General features: G+C 43.3%; 2 long non-coding RNA genes across 2 annotated transcripts; one reads left to right on the top strand and one right to left on the bottom strand.

Moving 5' to 3' along the window:
- Nucleotides 1-396: 396 nt before the first annotated feature.
- LOC136183289 (uncharacterized) lies at nt 397-2,841 on the bottom strand. Its single transcript, XR_010669124.1, has 3 exons — nt 2,541-2,841; nt 2,299-2,409; nt 397-2,109 (listed from the first exon to the last, which is right to left on the bottom strand). It is a non-coding gene; the product is annotated as an uncharacterized lncRNA (long non-coding RNA).
- A 5,361-nt stretch (nt 2,842-8,202) lies between these two features.
- Nucleotides 8,203-12,710, top strand: LOC136183284 (uncharacterized). The gene is made up of 3 exons (XR_010669115.1): nt 8,203-8,804; nt 11,264-11,306; nt 11,442-12,710. It is a non-coding gene; the product is annotated as an uncharacterized lncRNA (long non-coding RNA).
- The last annotated feature ends 111 nt before the right edge of the window (nt 12,711-12,821 follow it).

Below are 12,821 nucleotides of genomic sequence, written 5' to 3'. Positions count from 1 at the left end.
CTGAACTGTGACAGGAGCCGGCAACTTTGTAATGCTATGATATGTGAATGTCAACCACTGCAACTGAATTCTCTGGTGTCTTATAAGCCCATGAGGGTTGGGCACTTAGTGTGCATGACATGAAAATAAATTCAATCAATCAATCAATCAATCAATCAATCAATCAATCAAGACATCTAGAGGTTGACATATATGTTGTGGTCCAAAAAACATTTTGAATGAAGTATTTATTTCTAGTTTGATTTAAATCAATTCTACTGAAAATGCCAATTCAAGGCCTCAAAATAGCAATTATTGCTTTCTCTTTGGCTCGGAGTTGCAAATGTACTTAATAATTGTTAGAGATTCATGATGCTACTTTTTATGACTGACTTGTATGCTGCGCTAACATATCAGCTCTGTGCGGTGTTTTGATTTGAAAAGGAGATCCATAATCACAGAGCTTTGCCAATCCAATCCAGGTGACAAACATACTGAAAAGTACCAATACTGCACCGTCCTCATGTTTTGATAAGTAAACCATCACAGCTTAAGTATGCGACTGAACGCTGGTTGACACATCCTCACAGGCCTTTGGGCATCGAGGGATTGAGGCCGACTTATGGACCGACCAGTATGAGGGTGTTTGTGGCTCTACAGCTGATAAAGAGGAGGACTCGGGGGATGGGGTGTCGGATAGATGTTAGCTGGAGGTTGACTGAAAGTTAATAAGGGAAGGGGGGCAAATCTGAGCTGCAGATGAGTGCCACTCTCTGAGTGGGGGGTTTCCAAGCATGATTTACCCAGAGTCCCTAAAGGTCAAGTTATTAACCCTTTATTGATAATTCTTAGGAGTTCAGTCCTCAGGCATCAACACTTTTCCAAGCAGTCATGCACTCTTAATAAACAGGCTTACTGCTGTGGATAAAGCCAACCATGTGTCACATGTAAACAAACCAGTGTGTTTATGAACCACACATGAAAAGTTAAGGCAGATTAGAGCAAATTCAAGTGTAAAGGCTTGATTATAAATATCTACTGTACAAGGTCACATGTACAAAATAAACAAAAATAAACAGTAATGTGCATTCTCTTTGCTAATTAGCACGTTAAATTCCAACACAAACCCTCCTTGTTCCACGCAGCAACATGAGAATGACTAGAGGGAGACTCTGGGGAATTGGTGCAAGCCATTGTGACATACGCAAACCTCATGGGCGTGATTGAAAGCGTGAGGTATTGGGTGTGAGAACCACGTGAGAGAAGTTGTTGAGAGGACAAAAACAGAAAGAGAGAGTCAGAGAAAAAGGGAGGCCCAGCTGCAGAAGCTTTCATTATTCTAATGCTGCAGCATTACACTGAATTAATACAGCCACTAGCAAACATGAGCTACATGAGGGCTTGTGCATCAAATACTAACTTGGCTTGTGCTGCAAATAAGCAAGTTAAACAATCTGAAAGGGAAAAGTATTAGGGGGTTCAGAAAAATACAGAAAACTCCCTTTTACTAGATTGATATTTGATAAGCAAGGGACCCAAGACATTGCAGAAAACAAATTAAGCTGAATTTTTAATGGATTGTCAGATTAGGTTTCTGTTGGAAAGCAAACCTGTGATCAATGCTTGACAAAATCTGACTTCCATGCCTTTTTATTGTATGACGTATTTGTAAAAGAAAGCCATGAGTTGTTTTTCAAAAGATGAATCACTGCACATTGTCCAGTTGAAATTGCACTGCAATGCCTGCAGTGTTCCCTATTAAGTTAATTTCCCTTTCTGATTAATTGCTGCGTTTTCCTTCTTCATTTTCTTCTGCACCATCTCCATATGTAAACAACTCCACTGACACCACAAGTCGATCCCTGCGAGCGGAGCTGTGGGTTAGCAGGGGTCACTGCCAAGCCGATGACCCCGGGTCAAACAGGGTGGAGGAGGGGGTTGTAGTCACTGAGGGTATTTTTGTCCGGCTCTCTACTTGTGATTTCCAATGTTCTAATCCAGAGGGTGCGTGAGAGAGGGGGATTGCCAACTTCCCTTCCCGCCCCCCTCATCTGCGTTGCACTTCCCCCCGGGGAAAACTCTGAGACACACCAGGCTGGACCGGGTAAGACGATGTCCAGACTCTCACCGCTACAAGTCATAAAAACAACCATCAAGAGAAGCGATGTGTTTGCATTGAAACATCACTGTAACAACATGGACATACAGGTTCCTGGAGTTTTAAAGGAGTGAGACTGATTGCCCGCTCTCTAGCTGTGCCTTTGCGATAGGTTCAAGAGTTCGAGATCGTATCAGGATAGTTTGTCTTGTGTTGCTTACCACTCGACGCCACTCTGCCAACCAGCGCTGGTTTGGGTTGACTGACCATGATACTTAGATCATAAAACCTCTGCAGAGCCAGGCAGTTCAGCCTGAGTTCATGGGGGTAATCTGAAAGAAAGAGAGAAAGAAGAAAATTCAGAGGAGAGGCAGTGCAGCAAACTCCACAGACTCCTGTACAGTGCATGCTGATCTGTTTTTAGAAGTTGAGATAAGAATCAAAAAATGAAACAATACTTCACTTTAAGTGCATCATGAGAAAAGAAGGCTTCCACTTTTTCCATCGCCTTCTTATGAATCAGCAGATTTACCGATCCTCATATATTTGTTGTCTGCACCTCCTCATCTAAACATCCTACAGCAAAGAAAACAAAGGTTCTCATTGGACCAGTAATGAATAAATAGCTCCCATGTGACCACAAGCCAAGTCTCATTTCGCTCCATCCTCTGTTTGTTTTCCCCACCATTGTAATTACCCCTCCCCCCTCTAAAAAACCCAAAGTACCCAGCGGTAAACAAACCCAACAAACCCCCGGACCCTGACTCAGACCCATAAAAACACGACACAAGAGAACAGAGTGAGGAGGGGTTGTAGCTTATGAGGGCAAACATGGCAGGGCAGCTTTGGGCAGTCAGTGCGTGTGTGCGATTGAGTGAGTGCATGTGTGTGTGCGCTTGTGTGTGTATATGTGTGTACCTCCCCCCCACCCCTTCCTGTGGCTCTGACCCTGGCCCCCTGCCAGCAACAGTCACAGTCTAATTACTGAAATCTGTGTGCCAGCTAAAGGCATTGTAGGAGTCAGTATTGTGTGGGGGCCCATGAGAGCAGTCGCCATTCATCCCTGGGTGCCCTCTATTTACTGAGGTGGAACGGCCTTTACAAGAAATCTGTTTTTCTAGGGAACGATGGGTTTGAATGAGTCGTCTCAGACCGACCCGCTAAATGGTACAGTGTGGCACTGTTGAAGAAGGCAACCTGTCAATAAATCAGACTGACTGTGGCTGCCAATTGTCACAGTCAGATAAACAGTAGCTTCATACTTTGCTAATTCATTGCAAATATTTGAGACAACTCGGCACTAATACTGTAATCTAAGGTCATTGAAAGAGGCAAACCAGCCTAAATGAAGCCCCAAATAGTCAAAGTGGGACAAAAAGTTGACTTAGTTGCACACCTACCAAAATCATTGCCCAAATTTTGACAATTTAGTGATGTTACTGTACATTACTGTAATATTAAATCACTGATTAAGGTAATCAGCTTGAATAAGAACAACTGCACTCCACATTGTCATCGGTGGAAAAATCAATGCATTCAATAAACTTAATGAAATTAATTGCGAAACATGTTGAGACAATAAGAGTAACTTAGAAACACACTCCCATATTTGGACAGAAACTTGCCATAAATTCATTCTTATTATCAATCCCAATGCAAAATATTAAGAAATAATTTGGCAATGACACTGTAGTATTGGTCAGTGCCTATGGTAACCAACCAGAATTAGACCAGGTGAGGCTCAACATTGTTGTTTAAAGTTGCTGTAGCTACATACTTGTCAAATAAATTGCTAAGATAATAGAAAATTGATCATTAAATTACATAACCAGCGTGAATGAGACCTACTATGGCTCCAAATTTTCAGCCTGATGAACAAAAATCTTATGAACGCTACTTAAAGGTAGAGCAATGTTCTCTGCAGCTTGTAAACAAAACATTCAAACTGGGCACCTCGTCCTGGGCTTATAGCCCACAGGACTTAGGACATTTACTGCTTCTATCTATTCTATAAGGTACCTTTTTAACAAGCTATCACAATATAACGGCCAGTGTTTGGCACCTGCTTGTCCAATTGAAACAGGCCAACTCTACGTCCACCAGTGAAAGCCAACCCAAGGTTCACCCTTGTTTTGATGCAAGCTTTATTTGCTAGTCATTTAGCCTCACTATGATTTTATTTTCTCTTCTTAGCCACGACGACCTCATCGGTATTATTTGCCGGTTTGAATCAAGTCCAATTGCTGAATTGCATCCACTCCTAAACTCACCAGTGTGGTGTAATTGGCTGGGGGAACACAGCAGCTCTCCACCCAGTAACTTCCAGAGTCAACCAAAACATCGAAAATAAGGCAGAGGAGGACAGGGTGTTTGCAGACACAGTCACCACCACACATGTATGGAGGCTCATGAGATGTGATTACTGTTTTATAAGTCTGTTTTAATTTTTAGGGAAAAGCTACTGACTATCTTTAATAACCGAGTTCATTGCTTAAATGTCAAGACATTACTAACATTTAGAGACATTACTACTGTTATATCAGGCCTTGTGATTAACTGTTGCTTTATATTTTCATAGTTGTACCAAAAGTTGCCATAGCTACATACCCATTAAATCCATTGCTAAAATTAAGAGACATATGTGAGTCATGTAACCAGCCTAAATTAGACTGAATGTGTCAACGTATTGTCATACATTTAAGAAGTTGCTGTTGCTACACATGATTTAGCATTGATACTGTATTATTTGATCGTGATCTTTTATTCCCAAACCAGTTACAGGTAGATTACTGAATTTCTAGCCTGACGTCTTTGCCTTTCATTTCAGTGCCTCTAATATCTCACATTATTATTCACCAGTATTGAATCTGTTTTTCACCTACACCAGTGAAGTGAAGCACTCGATGTAATTTCTTCCCAGCGTGAAATCCCCCGCTGGTATCCAGATTAAAGCGCTGCTCCCATGTTAGAGCGCAGCAGGGAAGGATTGGCTACAGCTCAGATTCCCTAGCCTGGTCTTTATCACGCCCATGACTGGATTTATTAAGCCTAATGCCGTTAATCTGGTTGATTTCTCAGTGTAAACCCATTAGGGGACATGCAGGAGGTAAGATAACGACAGAGGATGATGATAGAAAACTCTCCCTGTTGTCAAGTATGAGCCAAAGTCTGTGGGTTAATCAGACAGGCTGTGATCTTGTCCAATGCAGACAACTGTCATAGGTCAGGGTGTGCCAGAACAATAGTCTTGTTATCACTGACTCTGTTGAAGGGGAGGTATTTACATGTACGTTATCTTCTTTGAGACAGATCATGCTTGTCGCTGTTTTCCCCTGGAAGCCTTGAAAACAGTATCAGGAGGCGTTCTCATCAGCAAAACAACCTCAGTATATATAAACATTTGCAGGAGAGGAGGAGACTTACTGTTTGCAGACATCTCTACACTGCAATTGTGACAAGCAGGCAGCTCCATGCATGTCAAAACCCCAATGATCAGCCACGTTATAATGCTCAATGAGATGTAATAACATACTGAGCTGGTGGCTTTTACAGTGGTCAGGCTACAGTTGAGGGCCCCTGCCTGCCTTTTGCCCCGTGTGGTGAATTTCAGCAGCCTCAACCCCGTCTACTGCGACCACGAGGCTCACCACCGTCTCTCTCCGGCGTCGCAGATTTCTGGTAGGCAGGGCTCGACTCTTACCACATCTCACTACACCACAACACAGCGCACTGCCACAGTCACATGAAACCATCCCTCACGAGTCTGCAGAGCTGCTCGTTTTGTCTGCCTGGTGTCTACGTGCAGAGTTCCTCTTTGTACATGCCGCAAAAGTACACCACGGTGACACTTTCACATGCGTGTTGACTGAGTTTCACAGTGGATCATCATCCGTGGATGTTACAGCAACTGCTGCTGTGCGATATTGGGCTGGAGGAGTAAATTAACATTGTTACTGCACTGAAACAAGCAGGATGTACACGTCAGAGAGACAACACCTTGTTACTGTAAATTAAATGAAGCTTCACTCCACTAACCCCTTTTACATTGCTATTTCAAGGCAGGATATTTATGCCCCTGTTACCCCTAGTCTGAAATCTTAATGACACTGAAGCGTAATGGTGGAGTGAAGTTTTTCCACTGCTGAGCCGGCAATGGAGCTGATAAAATAAGCATAACAAGGGCAAAGACACTGCAAGTCAAGTCGAAACAGCACCGTGTGTGTGACCACAACTCAATGTGTGAGTGATGTAACGTCTTATTTGTTCATCCACAATGCCGAAACACAATGTCAAGTCACACACTGGGACACCAGTGTTGAGCTGTTACAGATTAATTGTAAAATGACAATGGCATATTAAAGTGGAGTTTCATTACAGCAATGTTGCACACTCTTTGTAGCAAACTCCACTCATCTGGGTACATCATGACTGATTCTTAGCAGTTTTACATCAGACCAACAGAATCGTCGGCTCTACTGAAAATGTTCTTTTTCTATTTCTTGCAAGAAAATGTAACTGTTGTGGTTGCTAGCTTACTACTCAGTCAATAAAAGAGATAAGCTATTTCTATCTGAAAAGCTATTCGATTCAGAAAATATCTACACCAACACCAAGCTACTGAAAAATGTGCTTGGACATTCTTATTGTCCAATTTGCCTGAGTTTTCTCCTTGTTTGATGTAACTTAGAGAGCAATCAACACATTCTCTTGTAGATGACAGTAAGTTGAAGTATTTTAACTTTGAAGGGCAATGCTCTTTACCTTTGCTGGTATTTTTACATCTACATCTGATATGACAGTCCTGCTAAACTAAAATCACATGGGGTTTTCTATCTACTGTCTGCCTGAATCCGTGTGAAAGTAGCGTCACACCAAAAAAACCGATTTCCTCTAAACAAGAAGGTCACTGCTGGAAAGTCCAATTACCTCAAACGAGAGTGGACATCATCATCACAGGGTCAAGTCAACAACATCGCATACAGTTAGCATGCAGCGCCTCACAGCTCGGCATGGCGCACCAAGTGAAATACCAAGGAATCAAGGTCATCCCTGGAGGCAATAATAGTATTTGTAGATGAACTATTCTTCAACAAACAGCATCAGAATGGAAGTGCAGAGCTATTTTTATCGTCAATCTGCAGTTAAAATCAGACTTAACTGTGGAGCTGGACCTGTCAAAGACAAATGTTGCACACTACTGCACATTATACCGATTGTTTGTTCTTCAGCCCACCCTCATCTCTGTCTGCATTTGTAATTCATTCAGCTGCTTGGAAGAGAATTATTTATGAGTAAATCTGTTCATTGGAATGGTTCGTCTTGTTTTTGTTTTACCGCACTCCCCTGCTGCCGCTCTACTGGGACCGCCTGTCAGAATCTACGTTTTTTTTTTTTTGTTTTTTTTTTATGGAGCCATTGTGCCAAAAACAGCACAAACAAAAAGTTTTCAAAAACAGGAATATAATTACAGCTGCATTTCTGATGTACTAATAAGCAGTGCACAAAATACCCACTGTCCCATTTCCCCAAAGTTATTAGTGAGATTGTGAGTATCTGTTGTTTTGTTTGTCTTAAACAGGGGTTTCATGTCCTCCCATGCTGAGACAGAGGTGACCACAGGTTAATGATGAGCAGCCAGAAACCAGACTACCGGAGTGTGTTTGGTTCTCTGAGCTTCAGTCCCAGGTGGTTCTCTCGTTTTGAGAAGTACGAGTTCAAGAGTTTACCCATAGTCCTGTGGGCATTTGTGTGAGCCAATCAGCATGCAGTGATAGAGACAGTTGGCTGGGGATGGATGGTGCTGAGACGGCAGAAATGCTCGGTCAATGTCTGGACTTTCATCTCTAAAGAGGAGATAGGAATAGACGGGAAAGTTAGGAAAGAAAAAAGACGTTTGGTAGGCTATTTGGATAAATAATGTGGAGCCATATTTAATCCCTGTGAGGGGTCTCCCAGGGACTCACAAATGATAAAACGTACGGAATAATGCTCTTAAAGTTAAGTTGTGATCTCAGAGATTTCAGGAGAGGTTAGGAGCCAATCTACGACTTTGTTTATTGCCATCCAAACTTGGCTCAGCCGGCCAGGCAGCCCTGTAGCTCATGCGATTGTTTGAGATGAGCTGGCAGGCTGCCAAACCTGGAGTAAATCAGCACTGTCAGTCAGCAACAACAGCCAGCAAGGGAGGGGGGAAGGGGAGGAGGGTGAGGAGTGGAGAGCACGTATGTTAAGATGGAAGGGAAAGGGGGGTTGAAAAGTTTTGTGTGTGTGTGTGTGTGTGTGTGTGTGTGCGCATATGTGATAGAAATACAGATACTAAGGGAGGGCAGAAAAACAGGGCCAATAAGCAAGAGAAAAAGTGAAGGAGAAGCATAAAAAGTGGGGGAAGGGAAATGAACTCTGAGAGTAAAGAAAGAAGGGAGAGATGGAGGGAGTGCCTTGCTCTGTTGTGAAACATGAGCTCAGAAAACTGCTCCGAGTTTAACACTCAGCCCAATGTTTTTGCAGTTGTTGCTGTTTGGAGTAGCGCCATTGCGTGAGCCGACAACACGCACTGAAAGCCTACACACACTCACAATCATCCCAGAGCCCCACCCCTGGTGCGCTGGTTTGTTTTTCTTCAACCGGCACCATCCTTCTCCTCACACTGCTGTTATCAAGGTGAGGCGTGCTAACAAGACGTGCTGCCTGCCTGCCTGATGTCTCTGGCGCCGTTCCAACCTGTAAGGTAACAAAAAGAAAAAGATATATTCACCAACTGAACTAGACATGGTTCTGTAGCTCGGAGGCTTTATTCAGAGCTTTGTGCGAGCCTGGGAAGACAGTGCGTCTGGAAACTGGGCAGGAGGCAAACTCTTCTCTCATTACCCCGCACCAACAGTGGGCTCCTCGTGTGTCCCCGGGAAATCACAGTGTCTGCTCAATTTTATCCAGCTACATGAGCCTTTTTCCTGCCAATTAGCTCCCACCAATGACCCCTGTTTGTTTATGCACTCTATTTTGAGTGACACCCCCCGTCATAATTGGGCTTGTGTCTTCCTTCCACTACATGCCAAGTGCATGGATCTTCACACATGGTGTGAGACAGCTGCACTCAGTGTTTCATGCTAACAGGGTGCATGTTTTAATTGGGTCCAAATGGACGGGTAAGTGAAGATTTTGAAAAGAGATCAGGTTAGAAAAAGTCGATGGGGGCTGAACAATAGCCAGCAGGAGACGGAGAGGACAAGTTCAGCAGGTTCATGTGCTGCACCGCTAGGATTTGAATCCCTCCCCCTTGACCACAGGATACTGCTAGTGTGTGAGTCAGAGATTTCAGTTCTTTGCATGTGTGTTTGTGTGTGTGTGTGTGTGTGTGTGTGTGTGTGTGTGTGTGTGTGTGTGTGTGTGTGTGTGTGTGTGTGTGTGTGTGTGTGTGTGTGTGTGTGTGTGTGTGTGTGTGTGTGTCACAGCTGTGAGGAGGCCGGGGAGTGACTGCTGCTCAACAAAGCGCTTCGCTCTGCTGGGTTGCTCTTGGTAAACAAAGGGAACTCAGTGCTTATAGTGATTGCCCAACCTCTCCTTCATAGAGAAAGTAAAGAAAAGAGCTGGTGGAGCACAGCAGATTAAATGAGAAGTGAGAATCAGGGAGTGTTATAAGTGAGAAAATTGTTGTTGTTTTATATCAGCTAAGTGTTAACAGATTGATTTCTGCACCCTCTCCTTCCCAGCTGTGATATGGTGGCCATGCAGAGTGGAGCAGCCTGGAGGAGATGGAGAGGGGGTTAAGGTTGGGGTCTTTGCCAGAGGAGGTCAGCTGTATTCAGTCATAGCAGACAGCGAGGGGAGGGGGGGTAGGCTGGGATGGTTGCTGCACCCTGCCCAGCTGAACCTCGACAGCCTTTTTCTCCCTATGTACAGCGAAATGTGATGATGTTGTCTTAGCTTCTTATTCCCATGACAACTGCCTGCCTGAGCACCAGATGTTTGCAGAGACTGCGGAAAGAAGAATGGAAAATGTTCAAACACATCTATGACTGAGGCAGTGCTGTTACTTGACTGAGACTATAAGGAGTTTGGTTTGGTGTCAAAGGTTGTCGACTCATCTACTTACAGATTTAGAACATTTCCCAGAAGCACGGTAAACTACCATAACGGCCAAAGTTTTTCATTTAACATGAAGATGAAGCATTTACACTAGGGCACGAAAAAAGTCTTGCACTGGAGCTGTCAGACTTGAAAAGCTGCAACCTTACACTTTCGATACAATATCCTTTGAACCCACACCTTACACCCACACCAACACACAGATATAAAACAGACTTACAGCTACAATGCCAATAGTAATGTTAAAAGGTATAGGTGGAATTAGCGATAACATCAAGGTAATGTATTGATGTGTAAAAAACGCAAGGAAGTGGACCCCATTGCAGATCAAAAAAAAAATATATATATATATTTTTTTTTTTTAAAGATAAAAAGGGGGAACAGAGCTTTACTCTGTAAGTGTCCATGTATCAAAAAAGGTTGAAAGAAAAGTCCAACAATCAACTCACGAGAAAAGGTTTTAGGGATGACATATGACGAACTGGCACAGAAGGGAATGAACACAGAGACTAAATAGGCACAAGGGAAGGAAAAGACAAAGCTTGCATATAAAACATGCACTTCCAGAGCATGCCTCCAGGAGGGATGCATTTGGATGAATTTAGCAAAACCATGAATAATCTAAATTTATACAAGTGTCTTGATGAACATGAACGCCTTATGCATATAAAGTTACAGATTTAGATGTGTCAAAAAAACAAGCTCCCCAACTGCAGCTTCTTCTGTTATAACCCTCTATCGCCGCCAGCAACTTAAAGAAAGTCACAGACTCATTAATGCCATTTCAGACTGGTTAACGGTTCCTTTTCTGAACACACATAAATTATAAGGGTTCTTGTAATGTGAGTGTGAGCTCACAGGTGATCATTTATTACCAAATGATCACCTGTGAGCTCACCCTGTGTTTGCTGGAATGAGGAGACACTTGAAATTGCCCCCTCTGCTGGGTCGCAGAGTGTGTGGGTGGTGGTGCGCAGCAGGTGAAAAGGAGCCTGTCAGAACGTATTTGCTGTTTATTCTCTCTCACACAGCTACTTCATTCAGTCAGTGACACAACACAACAGAAGCTGTGGTTAAATGTGTTGCACTTTGTGATTTCAGCTCAAGCAGAGCCTCCTCTTCGGTCTGCCGGAGAGCCAGCCAGGCAAGTAGGAGTTAACCTTGTAGGCCGCCATGTTTTGATTGGCTTTGCAGACATAAACAAGAGCCGTACTTGTGCGTGACCCTTGGGCCTCACCCGAGAGATAGACGCTTCTCTAATGGGTGTCTCTTTCAGCAGGCGACCAGACCAGGGGAACAGAGGAGCCATTGTTTGGGCCGGGGGAAGCCAATGCTCTCCATATTAAAGAGCTGAGCCAAAAGAGGAGGCTGAGGAGCCATGAAGCCGAGGTAAACAGCAAAGGACGCAGGGGATATCTTTGGCACGATGACGCGAAATTAAGGAAAATATCTCAAACAGAAGGGAGTTCTTGATGCCCTCATTCACAAGATCTTTATATTTGTCTACAGTTGTATAACAGGACTGTTAATTAGCTCATGCTAATGGTTGAAAGCTCCTTCAATTAAAAACAAAAAGCTCAGGATTAGGAGGGGAGAACTGAACATTTGTGTACACCAAACCAACCATGACTCGATTAGGAGCTGTTGTTCTCTTTAAATCACATCCTCTGACACACTTCATTTGCTGCAAGTGTGTGTGTGTGTGTGTGTGTGTGTGTGTGTTTGTGTGTGTTTGTGTGTGTTTGTGTGTGTTTGTGTGTAGATGGCCACAGACAAGAGACTTGTTTTTTTTCCTCTCCCTCCCTGCAAGTGGCCAAACAGGTGACTCAGGTGTCGGTAAAGTGTGAAACTGTACCTGGCATGTTTAACAAAAGAAGTGCCACGCGTCAGCCCCGAGGGAGGTGACTGTACGTCGTCTGCTCTGTCGAACAAAAGAGCAACACAAATCTCAGATGTGACTGTTAGGGCATTGCAAGTAAAGTAGAAAAACATATACTCTAATGTAAATAAAAACTTTCTTTCACTTAATGAATAAAAACTTACTGTTAGATGAATGCACTTCTGCACTCTGCACAGACCACTATAAGGACTTCACTTTCATGTTTATATGTGTCAAGAATAATCAATCACTCCGTGGCTCGAGGGCATCCATGCTGTAGTGTAACTAATCTGCAGGCTCAGCAGCTTTGGTTTTAACCCTTCAGGAAATAACAATAATCCAGTGTGAGGTAACCTTCTCATTTGCTCTATGCATGGGCCCATTCAGTTCTCATGCAACACTATAGACGTGTGCAGGCCACAGTTATTTGAGAAGGCTGGAAGCCCCCTTTGCTTTCACTACATAAATGACTTTACAGCAGGAGGGATGTGAAGAGTACAATCTCTGCCAAACTCAGCTTCAGACACTTGGTTAATCCATTAATGGAGCTCCTTAAAATAAGACCTATGGCACAAAAGAGGGAATTAAAACTTTCTGACTGAACTTAATGTCCTTAAAACTAGACGTATCCTATTTTAATACATTCTTATATCAGTAACATATTCCTATGTATTGCTCTTTTGTCCTGTTTTAATTATGCATCAGAGATTTGGATGTTCCTTTGTTTGTCTAACAAAGAGCTCAGGTGCCGTAGAAATATGTGTTCTTGTAGAGCAGATT

This window comes from Labrus bergylta, chromosome 18 (genome assembly GCF_963930695.1).
Source record: "Labrus bergylta chromosome 18, fLabBer1.1, whole genome shotgun sequence".
Lineage (NCBI taxonomy): Eukaryota > Metazoa > Chordata > Actinopteri > Labriformes > Labridae > Labrus > Labrus bergylta.
The sequence above is the reverse complement of the archived record's forward strand: the minus strand, read 5'-3'. Positions and strand labels throughout refer to the sequence as shown.